Here is a 14,153-nt window from a genome sequence, read left to right as displayed (position 1 = left end):
TTTTGACTAAATCTTTAAGCCAGTGGTTCTTAAACTTTTTAATTCTGTGGACCCTCACCTTATTATTGAAAACCGGGAAATCCCCTAAGTCGTTATTGGAAGATGGCGACCTCTGGCCTAAGCAGTTTATATGATTTGAACTTCAAAACAATACATAAAAATAGAAAAACAAGTACACAGCAAAAAAAAGCTGAAATATTTGGCTTAATTCACAGTTAAATGTAGAAAACTATTTTACATTTTCATTTTTGCTTGTTTTTATTAACTTCATTATTTTCATGTATTAATTTTAATAATATTTAATTTTGTAACACAGTAACAGACCCTCTGAGTAGGCCTCGTGGACCCCCAGGAGTCCTCACCATATACGTTAATGACCACTGCTTTAAGCCATTTAATTTGTACAATTAAGTTTACTTTCCAGTGCTATCAGCCTCTTGCTCCCCTAAATAGGACCAAAGTGAGTTTGGTTGCGGTTTTTATTTATAAAGATATGTTCGGTGCAATGTCTTTAGCTCCCTTAAATGCTATTCTAGCATTGTGATGAAGAACTTTAAGACTCTATTTCCACCTATAACACGGCCCATAAGAGTCTTCACTCTCTGTCCCTCTTTGAATGTTCTTTCCTCAGATACATTCATCCATCTTTGATGGTAAAGTAGCAGTGTCCAAACTTCGTTGAACTCATAGTTTGGAAGGACATTGTTAAGCAGGTCTAACCACGGTATCAATTAGGGTCTATATAACAAAGGTATCAATTAGTTATTCAGTAGGTAGATTATCCACTCCGTTGATTTTTATTAAGGTCGTCATATGTGAACTTGTGCTTAAGTTCTGATGTGCACTCATCTATTGCCAAAACAGCGTCCCGTGCTTTCAAGAGATGCATCTTTCTAGCAGAAAGAGCTTCTCACACTGGAAAATGAAAAAAGATTGGTCAATTAAGTGCAACTTTTCAATTTGTGTCACCTTTAGTTCACCAAGCCAGTCTGCATTGAAGGTCTCTATTTTCCTTTGGGATATTTCTAGCAACTCTTGCTTGTATGATAGACATTTGCTTGAAGGCATTGCGCTGTACTTCTAAAATATGGGATAGAAGGCATTCTTGCAATAGTCTAGCCATTGGCGATCTTGCTCTGTGTGCCTGCTGAGCTAGGGCCATGTGTGTGGCACTTCTGCTGCGTGGTCCTATTTAGGAAATCTTGTGAGTCCTCCCAGTGGGCGCCCCCTCCTCAACTGAAAACCGGTTGTTCCTGCCCTGCTTTCTTGTTTCTTCCTTCTTTGATTGTTTATAAGTATATGTATACTGGTAACGTAGGAGCTCCCTAGTGATTTGCGCTCTAGCACGTTTGCTTTTTTGAGCTGAAAAATCAATTTACGTCCTGACTTTAGACGTTGGCTAGTCTGTTTTAGAGACTGTAAATCCTGCTACTTGATCTGTTTCATTCTTCCTAGCCTGTGGACATTCCAGTTAGGTTGTCTGTACAGTGGGACAGTAGAATAGAGGTGATGCTGCAGTGTACTGCCTCACTGGCAAGTGACCTTTACCTGCAGTGTTTGTTGCAATAGGGACATGCTCTACAAGTTATTACTTTATTAGGTAACATGTACAGGTATTTGCAGCTAGCAAAGGTCAAGCAGATTTATATGCTGCACTCGTACCTGTCGAATGTAATGCAGCCAGAATGCATGCATTTCTTTCGAAGCTGATGTGCACAACGTTTGCCCCCCAAAAAATCAATTACTTAGTTGCATGAAAATGTTAATACATAATGTCAGTCTGTGCTTATGCCAAGCGGGTGTAATGTTTCAAATACTAACCAATTCTTTATTTCACCCTCATGCTGCCTTGGAATGTTTCAATCTCCTTTGTCCTCTTTCAACCACTAGGATGATGAGGAGGGTATATGGGCATAGCCAATCAGATGCTCTTAATTCAGCCATTTTGTTCAGAACGGTGAGAATCAGCTTTGTTTAACAGTAGAACCGCTTCCACCGTTGCCTGCATGCTGTGTACTTGATGTGCTTGCTTTTTCTCATCACCTTGTCTTTTTTTTTTTTTTAATAATGTGTGTATTGAATCACGTGCCTATCTTCTTGATTTGTTCCCCTATATGCTATTGGGAGCGCTTCCAGGGTATGTTATTAAGGTAATGTGCTCGGAAACAATCATCGGAGCTTTGGAGTGAGGAATGTTCGCTGCTGAATTTCAGCACGCCCTGAGGAAGGAGATTCCTTTCTAGAGAGCATATCTATTGTTTAATGAACCGTTTTTAAATAGATGAGCGGCAGCTGATCTGACCTACATCAACATCTGCATTCCACAGTCGAGGCCTCCCAAGACAGACTCTCCGCACCGGACGGTCGGACCTCTCAGCAGTGGAGGCGACCACACATTAATGGCTAAAACTGAAGTCCTCTAATCCCTGTCTTGTTGAAGATCTAAAGTTACAGGAGAAAACGAATAGCCTTTGGGGCAAGTTTATTAGAACATTAAAAGCTGAAACGGCCTCAATTCCCGACATCTACAAAGGTAACTCTGAAAGGTATGCAGGACTGGCGGATGCTGACACATAGTTTGCTTGTACTGCTGCTTAATTGAAAGTACTATGCCTTATATTTCTAAAAAGAGCTTAGCAGGAAATGCTGATTCCCGGTGGCAGCAGCGTTTACTGGATCATAAGCTCTGCACGTCTGGGCTCCATCTCCTCCTTGGTGGCTTGGGGCGAAGGGGACAAGCCCTTTAATTTCATACCCTGGGAAATCAGACTAAGAGCTTCTTTGTAGTATTTTTCACAAGTCTTACATTGTCACGTCTCTTTCTTTTTTCCGTTGTCTTCCTTTGTGCACATCTGGATTGTGTGAAATCATTTGAATTGCTTTTGAGTTTTTGTCCAACTCTTGTTGCTGAAGAGTGAGTAAGGTAAGTGTACATGTGGAAAATAAGATATTCTGTGGCAACCCTCAAATTATTGTTAAAGCGGCAGGTCTGTATTCCTGCTACTAGAGGTGATCACCCTGATGTAATAGGTCGTTAAATACAGTGGGTACTGAAAGAACCAGTAAGCCAGCAAAGTCCAGCCCTGTGCGGGTGTAGAAAATGTGAAAGGTCTCCCAACAGAGCCAGCCACAGGGAAGCTACTAACAAAGATGTTAAAGCAACCCGCATAAGAGGGAGACATTTAGTTGGCTACAGTTACTTCACTTCTGGACATAAATGAGTGCTTTACAAGTTTGAAGTCTGTGTCTTATTAAACCTTCCATATGTATAATGGGCTTTCGGCTGTTCCACTTTTGAAACTTTGTTTAGAGCCGCCTCTGAACACCACAAGTTTAGCTAAGATATCAAGAACCGAATTGGAAACCAGGTGGAAAGTAGGCACAGTTTGCCCCCCAGAACCTGTTTAAGAAATTGGAAGTGTTTAAAAAATATATATATATATAATAATGTAGAAGCGTTACATTAAAAGGGAAGAGAGACAAAATTAAATTGCAAGTCGCTTTTAATGACAGAGTTGTAAACGTGCTGCAAGACGAGGTTTGAAAAGCAGGTACTGGTATTTCCATCTGTTTCTCAAAGCATGCATTAGAGTCTAGGTCTCAGACTCACCAGGCTCACAATTGTACAGGAATTGCATTGTTATCTTACTCGCCTACTTTTACCCTTTCATTATGAAAAGCACACTTGTGATCAGTCAGTACTTCTGTTCTAGAAGGGCTCCTAATGTTAAAACATAATTACAATAAATGCCACTAGTGTCGTCCTTATAATTCTTTCATGAGTTCAGCCTCTAGACTTCGTAGTCCTGTCTTGGTGTTGCACAGTGAAGAAGCTCTCTTCTGATTTGTTAATCTCACATGGCAGTAATCTTGTCATTTGTATCGGTTAAATCCACAAGCGATCAGTGACTTGTGCGCAAGTCATTCTGCATCTCTGCACCTGGAGTAATGCTGAAGCTGTAGTGCTTTCCACCGGCATTGTCTGTTAAAGGACTGTCCTAGTAGATCTCTGCCACAACTGTGGAGTGTGCTCCCTACTAAGTCAACAGCAGAAATATAGGGCTGTCCAAAGTTGAAGAAACACTATAAAAAATGGAAAAAGTCGAGAAATTATTAACTTTGCCAAAGCCAATAGGTCTAACCTTTTGGGAATGGAAGCATTTGGCAAGTAATAAGTGGGTGACGCTATGTGCATTGTCCCGGAAAGAGAACACCTCAATTTGGAGAATTGTGCTGCTACCTGACTCAATTCAATTTTAATGTATGTATTTTGTATTTTAGAATTGAAGGATTTGCAGTGCTCCATACATAAGTCTTGTGCTCATCTTCTGTACTGAGATGTCCAGTCAGTACATATCTGTATACTACTGGTGATACCTCACAACCCCCCTATGAGGGACTGTAGTGGCGGTGGAGTGAAATGAGTCAGACACATGCTGATGTTGTCTCCTTTGCCGAACTTACCAGCAGAGGAGCTATGCGGGAAACGGATGGTCAAGAGCATTTCATGCGAGTCTGAAACTATAAACTGGTTTCACATCAGAGACTTAAAACTGCTGACTGTGTACTGACCTAGCCCACGTTCAGACAGGTTTCATGTAAGTAGTAGTTGTGTGCCAGGAAATACTTTAGTCCAAGCTCAGTCTGGCAAGTTTTGTATTTCTTTACTTTTCACAAACAGGAAGGATTTATAAGATTAAGCCAGCACCCAAAGTACACAGAAAGGCTCCCCTTGATAATCCTTTTTTTCCGGCGGATCAGTATCCCTCCTCTCCCTGGCCTGTGAGTAGGAAGTGCGGCAGGCGCAGTGTGCAGGTGTTCTCGGTGACCTGGCGAGGTGAAACCACAGCTTTGGCGTTCCCTTTAACTTGGATCAATATGTGAACCGATCAATGGTTTTAGTCTTGGCAGCAACAACAGTAGCTAGCAGAAAACAAATCTGGCACCTGGAAGATTGTTTTGCTGTCATCGCAGCAGAGTCTCACGACTAAAAAAGAATAGACATCTTTGGCCACTGGAAACTGTGGAAGCGAGCCAAAAGTAGATGGCACTCCTGAACTAACAAGTGGGAGCAGTATGGGTGCGTTCAGGTTACACAGCTCCTCAGCAGCTGCACCCAGCAGTCCTTACTAGCTCACTTTCATAACATCATTCATGTTGGGAGACATACTCGCAACAACACCACAAAGCAACGAATCACAACAAAAAGTCTGGCACACAATGTGTTGAGGGCATTATAATGATAAAAAATAAAAGCAAGAAGGTGCCCTGTGGTGGAGCTCAGTGCAGGAGTCCGGTGACGGAATAGTTAATGTTCACAGCAGGATACATTAAACCGAAAAGGACTGCACCGGTCCCTCTACAATAAATCCATATGCGGGCAGTGACTCAGTGTATTTAATCATTAGTCTGTCCTCAATAAATTGTACGTTTCAGACGTTTTTTGTTGTGATTCATTGCTGTGTGGAGTAGTAGCACTGATGTGTCTTATCCAAATGAGTCTATGGGAACTCTTTGTGTTTGTAACCAGTACTACTGCTAGCAAAAGCTAACTTTTTAAAACAGAATAACAGTTTTTGTATTTGGAATGAATTTCAACCAGTCACATGTAAGAGTCACTCTTATAACAGGTCAGTATATAAGCTTTGCACTTTCTATAATTCCAGAATCTGTCTCGGCACTCCATCTGCCCCTTGAAGTCATTTCCAGACCTCAGACAATCAGGAAATAGGTTCATCTGTTATATCTTTTTCTAATAAAATGTATCGTATTCAGTTAAAACATGTTTTCCCCCCAAACTCCCCCAGAGACTTGCATGATCGTACTGTGAAATTATCCAGGTCCAACAAATCTTGGCTTGTAGAATTCAGTAAAGGCCTTCATAGTGATGCATGTTTTTATCAGTAACATTTATGTAATCTCATGTCATACTTGGACAAATTGAACAGGCGTGGTGGTCTTCTCTGTGTGCTTACTTTCAAAAAGAATTTGAAGATCATCATGCTGAAAGGCTTGTGTGTTCACCGCACTCCTCGGCTGCTGCGCACTCTGAACTAATGGTCTGCCTGAAAGTATTTCAGTGGTGCTATGATCATTCTCTCTTCTGCATACACAAATCGAAGCTTACATTGAGAGTTCTCGACACAATGTGTGTAAGAGCTGGAATGTGCTGGCTCAGTCTGGTGAGAGGCACATTGTTATGTCTTTGTTGCTGCTGCTGCAACTAGATAAGCACATACATTGTGACAAACTACAGCATATTATATGGCGTAAGCTTTTCCACAGCTCCCGCTGAACACCATTTCCCATGTTATAGTGCTCTGGTTTGTCTCTGAGCATTGGGTATTTCCATCATGATGAACTGCAAATGCAGTAGAACATTACTGATGGCTTTCTCAACCTTATTTTTTGCACGCTGTTTCTAGAAACTGAAGCTTGATTGTCATTCAGCATGCTTAGTGCCTGAACATGATTAATGAAAGCAATATCATTTTTGAATATTAATTTTAAGGTTTTATTTAAAATACATTTTTTCGATGCTCATTGGTTGCTCTAGAAGTATTAAAGGATGTGGGGCTGATCTACATTATTAACACTTTAAAATATTATTGCAGTAGAATGAAGCTTAATTGCAAAAGGGCGAGCACTTTAATACAAAGAGCACACCCTTGTAGTACAAGAAAGTGGCAGAAACAACGAAAAGGGGAGTTTAAGCATATATACACATCCGTCAGTGGTCATCGAATGGAAAAAAGTCGAGTCGTGTGGAGGAAATTAGTTGTTAGTCATTAGATCACCAAAACAGTCAGAATTACAACTCCAGAAATGACTTCTTCCTTGCAGTCGGCAAGTAGTGATCACAATGAGTTTAAAAAAAAAAAAAGTACTAGTAGTAAAAAAAAATTGAACCTTGCCTGAAAAGGGACTTGGCTTTATCTCTGCTCCCTTAATAGTAATAGAATCAGGCCTTGGAACTTGAATTTAAAACACTGGTTCGTACCTGAACTTCAACTGGAAAGGAACTTAACAATATCTCTCTCTCTCCCCTCCATAATAGCAAGGACGTGTGACCTTGGAGCTTGTTTTAAAAGCCTGAATCCTACCTTTTCAAATACGAATGGCTAGACATTGCCCAAATCACAATACAACCAGGTTAGATGAATGAAATTGCCTTCCAGGCTGATACATTTTATATTAGCCAATTGCAGCCTTAAATAGCTGTTCTAGGGGCAAGCCTAGCTTTCGAAGAGTCGTAAAGGTATGGTCCGACCATCAGATTTCCCAGTATCTGGACAACCTACTACATTAATCATTCATAAGATCAGTACCCAAGTCTTCAAAATAAAAGTTCGTTTTCTTAATTAATCACTGATAAAGAAAAACATACACAATATCAGCATTTTAAAAACTGTTTCCCTTTTTAGAGACCAAATGCCACAACCTACTGGTTTTAACTACTTATCTGGTTGCCTTACAATACTTGCAGACAAAGTAGCTAACATCTCTAGTTCCAAACGTGTCCAATCTCAGAATTCCCTGCTTATTACTTGCAAGTTACACATAGTTACTCTGACAAATGTTAACTACATTTTCGAATATGATTTCCTCAATATTAGTTAGTTGCAGTCTTCTGATTTCTGGGAAGAAGTAGCCCTAGTAGATGCAGTAATAGGGAGAAGCTTCTATTTTGATCTTAAATTCTGGAAGTTTGAAACAACCCATTTGAAAGATAGGGGTTTTTCTGCTATCTGGTTACCCCCTCATACCTCTTAAAGTTTGATATGTTCTTAGACTTTGGCTAAATTCCCAAGTTGATAAGGTTCTGAACTGATCATGTCCCTTGAAAGTTGAGGGTTGCTTTCTCCTGGGTACCAGAGCAAATGTATTGAGCCCTATAATTCTATTCTATTATTCTATATAATATATATATATATATATATATATATATATATATATATATATATATATATATATATATATATATATATATATATATTCGATGGCATGTGTAGCTGCAGATACACATGCTTTGCACATCCCGCCATCTAGTGTTGGGCTCGGAGTGTTACAAGTTGTTTTTCTTCGAAGAAGTCTTTTCGAGTCACGAGATCGAGGGACTCCTCCCCTTTTGGCTCCATTGCGCATGGGCGTCGACTCCATCTTAGATTGTTTTCTTTCCGCCATCGGGTTCGGACGTGTTCCTTTTCGCTCTGCGTTTCGGTTCGGAAAGTTAGTGAAAATCTCGGAAAATTTGACAGTATTGTTTGCGTTCGGTATCAGGTTAGTTACAACAGATCGACACTGAATTTTGAAGAGCTCTGGCGGCCCTTTGGGGTTTTCGATTCCTCGGCGGGGCCTGGTTGGCCCAACCACGTGCGTCTTCAAGGCTAATGGAACGGACCCCATTCCGCTTCTGCCCCGAATGTCACAACAAGTATCCTTATACAGATCAGCATCTGGTCTGTAATTTGTGTTTGTCTCCAGAACACAAGGAGGATACCTGTGAGGCCTGTCGAGCGTTTCGGTCCAGGAAGACCTTAAGGGACCGAAGAGCAAGAAGACTACAGATGGCGTCGGTGCCGACAGGACAGAAACACATGGACGAAGAAGAGGAAACCTTCTCCATCGAGGATTCGGACTCGGAAGAGGTCGATCCTGAACAGACGCCGAAAACCGTGAGTAAGACGTCGATAAACAAAACTCACGCAAAGACCACTAAAGCCCAGGGGACGCCACCGCCGGCAGGCCATGGCTTAACCCGAAAAATAGGTGACGAGCATCGGCACCGAAAAAGGGCATGCATGTGTCGAAGTCATCCGACTCCGGTCGAGATACCGGCACAGAGCAGACTCGACCCCGAGACACTGGGTCAGAGCAATCTCGGCACCGAGAGAGCGGCACCGAAACAAGTCGGCACCGAGACATCACTACGCCGAAGAGCAAAAAAGTGTCGTCGGAACCGAAAAAAGCGACAGAAAAAGTTTCGGTACCGAAACATCCGGCCTCGGAACCCAAAACAAGTTCCTACACAGAGGAACAAGGCCTGTCCACACAAATGCAAACACATAGATTTGGACAGGAGCTAGAGACAATGGAGCCAGATTACACCCAAAGAAGGCTCCACATTCAAAAGGAGACAGGGAAGATCAGTACTCTCCCTCCGATATGAATGAAACGGAAACTTGCCTTCCAAGAGAAAGACAAGCAGCCACAGGCAAAGGTGGCAAGACAAGTAACCCCGCCACCATCTCCACAACGCTCTCCACAACCATCACCGGTAGCCACTCCACCAATGATGCAGTCCCCAACTCATACAGGGATGAGTCAGGATGATCCAGATGCGTGGGATCTTTATGATGCGCCAGTGTCAGATAACAGTCCCGACTGTTATCCAGCTAGACCGTCACCACCTGAGGACAGTACCGCCTACACACAGGTGGTGTCAATAGCAGCGGCGTTTCATAATGTCAGCCTGCATGCAGAGCCAATTGAAGACGACTTTCTATTTAACACACTCTCGTACACACATAGCCAGTACCAGAGCCTACCCATGCTACCTGGAATGCTAACACACTCCAAACAAGTGTTTGAGGAGCCTGTCAAAGGAAGGGCCATTACTCCAAGGGTGGAGAAAAAATATAAACCGCCACCAACAGACCCTGTGTACATCACACAACAGTTAACACCAGACTCAGTGGTGGTAGGGGCAGCGCGCAAGAGGGCGAACTCGCACACCTCAGGAGATGCACCACCTCCAGACAAAGAGAGTCGTAAGTTCGACGCAGCGGGGAAAAGAGTGGCGGCACAAGCAGCCAACCAGTGGTGCATTGCCAACTCACAGGCCTTGTTGGCGAGATATGATAGGGCTCATTGGGACGAAATGCAACATTTTATATAACATTTGCCCAAGGAGTTCCAAAAGAGAGCACAACAAGTGGTGGAGGAAGGACAGAGTATCTCGAACAATCAGATACGGTCAGCAATGGATGCAGCAGACACAGCTGCTAGGACTGTAAATACAGCAGTAACAATACGGAGACATGCATGGCTGCGTACATCTGGATTCAAGCCGGAAATACAACAAGCCGTGCTGAATATGCCATTTAACGGACAGCAGTTGTTTGGGCCGGAGGTGGACACTGCTATCGAAAAACTTAAAAAGGACACGGATACGGCCAAAGCCATGGGCGCACTCTACTCCCCACAGAGCAGAGGCACATTTCGGAAATCACAGTTTCGAGGGGGGTTTCGAGGACAAAGCACAGAACCCACAACCTCACGAACAAGGCCCACTTATCAGAGCCAATACCAGCATGGAAGTTTTCGGGGACAATATAGAGGGGGACAGTTCCCAAAGAGTAGAGGGAAGTTCCAAAGTCCCAAAACTCCACAAAATAAACAGTGACTTCGATGTCACAAATCCCCACCACATAACACCAGTGGGGGGGAGACTAACCAAGTTCTACAAAAACTGGGAAGAAATAACAACAGGCACGTGGGTAATAGCCATTATCCAGCATGTTTATTGCATAGAATTTCTAGAATTCCCTCCAAATGTCCCACGGAAAACACACAAGATGTCAAAACAACACATGGATCTTCTACAACTGGATGTCCAAGCGTTGTTGCAAAAAGATGCAATAGAGTTAGTACCAATTCATCAGAGAGGAAGAGGAGTTTACTCACTGTACTTTCTCATACCCAAAAAAGACAAAACTCTAAGACCTATATTAGATCTCAGAACATTAAATATCTACATCAAATCAGATCACTTTCACATGATGACACTGCAGGACGTAATCCCATTGCTCAAACAACAAGACTACATGACAACACTAGACCTAAAGGATGCGTACTTCCATATACCGATACATCCTTCACACAGAAAGTACTTAAGGTTTGTATTCCAAGGGGTACATTACCAATTCAAAGTGTTGCCATTCGGGATAACAACTGCGCCAAGAGTTTTTACAAAATGCTTGGCAGTAGTGGCTGCTCATATCAGAAGACAGCAAATACATGTGTTCCCGTACCTAGACGATTGGTTAATAAAAACCAACACGCAGGAACGGTGCTCACAACACACGAAGTATGTCATAGAAACCCTTCACAAGCTAGGTTTCTCACTCAACTACAACAAGTCACACCTTCAGCCGTGTCAAATACAACAATACTTAGGAGCGACAATCAACACAACAAAAGGTATTGCCACTCCAAGTCCAAAAAGGGTACAGGCATTTCACAATGTAATACAGGCCATGCACCCAAAACAAAAGATACAAGTCAAGATAGTGATGAAACTACTAGGCATGATGTCCTCATGCATAGCTATTGTCCCAAACGCAAGATTGCACATGCGGCCCTTACAACAGTGCCTAGCATCACAATGGTCACAGGCACAGGGTCAACTTCAAGATCTAGTGTTGATAGACCGCCAAACATACACCTCGCTTCAATGGTGGAATACTATAAATTTAAACAAAGGGTGGCCTTTTCAAGACCCAGTGCCTCAATACGTAATAACAACGGATGCCTCCATGATAGGGTGGGGAGCACACCTCAACCAACATAGCATCCAGGGACAATGGGACACTCAACAGAGACAGTTTCACATAAATCACTTAGAACTACTGGCAGTATTTCTAGCGCTGAAAGCATTTCAACCTATAATAATCCACAAACACATTCTTGTCAAAACAGACAACATGACAACGATGTATTATCTGAACAAACAGGGAGGAACACACTCAACACAGTTGTGTCTCCTGGCACAGAAAATATGGCATAGGGCGATTCACAACCACATTCGCCTAATAGCACAGTTCATTCCAGGAATTCAGAACCAGCTAGCAGGCAATCTCTCTTGGGATCACCAACAGATCCACGAATGGGAGATTCAACCCCAAATACTAAACACTTACTTCCAAAGATGGGGAACACCACAAATAGACCTATTTGCAACAAAAGAAAATGCAAAATGCCAAAACTTCGCATCCAGGTACCCACAGGATCAGTCTCAGGGCAATGCGTTATGGATTAGTTGGTCAGGGATATTTGCATACGCTTTTCCCCCTCTCCCGCTCCTTCCGTATCTAGTAAACAAATTGAGTCAAAACAAACTCAAACTCCTACTAATAGCACCAACTTGGGCAAGACAACCTTGGTACACAACACTACTAGACCTCTCAGTAGTGCCTCATGTCAAACTACCAAACAGCGACCACTGACCCTCGGGTAGGTCGCTCCCCTGCTCACGCAGCGCCTCCAGTCCCTGACTGCCTTCCTCTCCTGTGAGTGTGCTCCCCCCTTCTTGCCCGTGTACCCCGAGTGCTTGTGCTGACTAAAAATCCCTTTTCTCTCCTTGTATCCCGTGCGTGTGCCCCCGAGTGACTGAAATTCCCTTTTCTCTCCTTGTATCCCGTGCGTGTGCCCCCGAGTGCCGTGCGCCGTCCTCCCCTCTCAGCCCCTCCTTTTTAGTAGATTTTAGTAGGCTCTTGTTCCCTTTTCGCCGTCTTGCCGCTTTTTGCCGCCGCTCCTACTGCGCTTTTCCCGCCGTTTTTTGCCGCTCTTTTTTGCCGCTCTTTTTTCCCGCTTCCAGCTCCCCTGCCCGCCCACCTCCCGCCTCCCATCTGACCCCGCCTCCCCACCTACCCCTTAAATGGCGGCCGCTGCGAGACAGAGGTAGCGACCACTGACCCTCGGGTAGGTCGCTCCCCTGCTCACGCAGCGCCTCCAGTCCCTGACTGCCTTCCTCTCCTGTGAGTGTGCTCCCCCCTTCTTGCCCGTGCACCCCGAGTGCTTGTGCTGACTAAAAATCCCTTTTCTCTCCTTGTATCCCGTGCGTGTGCCCCCGAGTGACTGAAATTCCCTTTTCTCTCCTTGTATCCTGTGCGTGTGCCCCCGAGTGCTGTGCGCCGTCCTCCCCTCTCAGCCCCTCCTTTTTAGTAGATTTTAGTAGGCTCTTGTTCCCTTTTCGCCGTCTTGCCGCTTTTTCCCGCCGCTCCTACTGCGCTTTTCCCGCCGTTTTTTGCCGCTCTTTTTTGCCGCTCTTTTTTCCCGCTTCCAGCTCCCCTGCCCGCCCACCTCCTGCCTCCCAGCTGACCCCGCCTCCCCACCTACCCCTTAAATGGCGGCCGCTGCGAGGCCGCGCAGCGGACGCGCGCAGCGGGCGCGCCTAAGGCAAGCCCGTCTGCGCCCGTCCGCGCCTGGACCGCGCCCAGCGCCCGAACCCCCGTGCCCCCCGCTTGACCTATGACTCCGCCACCCTCGCCATCCTCGGTGATATTTGCATACGCTTTTCCCCCTCTCCCACTCCTTCCGTATCTAGTAAACAAATTGAGTCAAAACAAACTCAAACTCCTACTAATAGCACCAACTTGGGCAAGACAACCTTGGTACACAACACTACTAGACCTCTCAGTAGTGCCTCATGTCAAACTACCAAACAGCGACCACTGACCCTCGGGTAGGTCGCTCCCCTGCTCACGCAGCGCCTCCAGTCCCTGACTGCCTTCCTCTCCTGTGAGTGTGCTCCCCCCTTCTTGCCCGTGTACCCCGAGTGCTTGTGCTTGTGCTGACTAAAAATCCCTTTTCTCTCCTTGTATCCCGTGCGTGTGCCCCCGAGTGACTGAAATTCCCTTTTCTCTCCTTGTATCCCGTGCGTGTGCCCCCGAGTGCCGTGCGCCGTCCTCCCCTCTCAGCCCCTCCTTTTTAGTAGATTTTAGTAGGCTCTTGTTCCCTTTTCGCCGTCTTGCCGCTTTTTCCCGCCGCTCCTACTGCGCTTTTCCCGCCGTTTTTTGCCGCTCTTTTTTGCCGCTCTTTTTTCCCGCTTCCAGCTCCCCTGCCCGCCCGCCTCCCAGCTGACCCCGCCTCCCCACCTACCCCTTAAATGGCGGCCGCTGCGAGGCCGCGCAGCGGACGCGCCTAAGGCAAGCCCGTCTGCGCCCGTCCGCGCCCAGCGCCCGAACCCCTGGCCCCCGCGCCCCCCGCTTGACCTATGACTCCGCCACCCTCGCCATCCTCAACCCTGGCCGCGCGCCGGGCTGCTACCGCGCCACCCCGAAACAAACCCACGGACCCTTCACCTGCAGCAACTGCCGCTTCACCTGCCTACGGACCCACACCGCCACCACCAAGAACGACGCCCCCGGAAG

General features: G+C 45.1%; 1 protein-coding gene across 8 annotated transcripts in view; it reads left to right on the top strand.

Annotated features, from left to right (window-relative positions):
* Positions 1–14,153, top strand: part of ERC1 (ELKS/RAB6-interacting/CAST family member 1) — a 1,341,708-nt gene that overhangs the window by 1,204,827 nt on the left and 122,728 nt on the right. Inside the window, exon 19 of one of the 8 annotated variants that reach the window (XR_011202236.1) lies at positions 1,891–1,957. The exons of the other annotated variants lie outside the window; for them this stretch is intronic. The gene's annotated coding sequence lies outside the window, so the exon portion shown is untranslated. The remainder of the gene's footprint in view (positions 1–1,890; positions 1,958–14,153) is intronic. 8 annotated transcript variants of the gene reach the window in all.

Source organism: Pleurodeles waltl, chromosome 4_1 (assembly GCF_031143425.1).
Source record: "Pleurodeles waltl isolate 20211129_DDA chromosome 4_1, aPleWal1.hap1.20221129, whole genome shotgun sequence".
Taxonomy (NCBI): Eukaryota; Metazoa; Chordata; class Amphibia; order Caudata; family Salamandridae; genus Pleurodeles; species Pleurodeles waltl.
The sequence above is the reverse complement of the archived record's forward strand: the minus strand, read 5'-3'. Positions and strand labels throughout refer to the sequence as shown.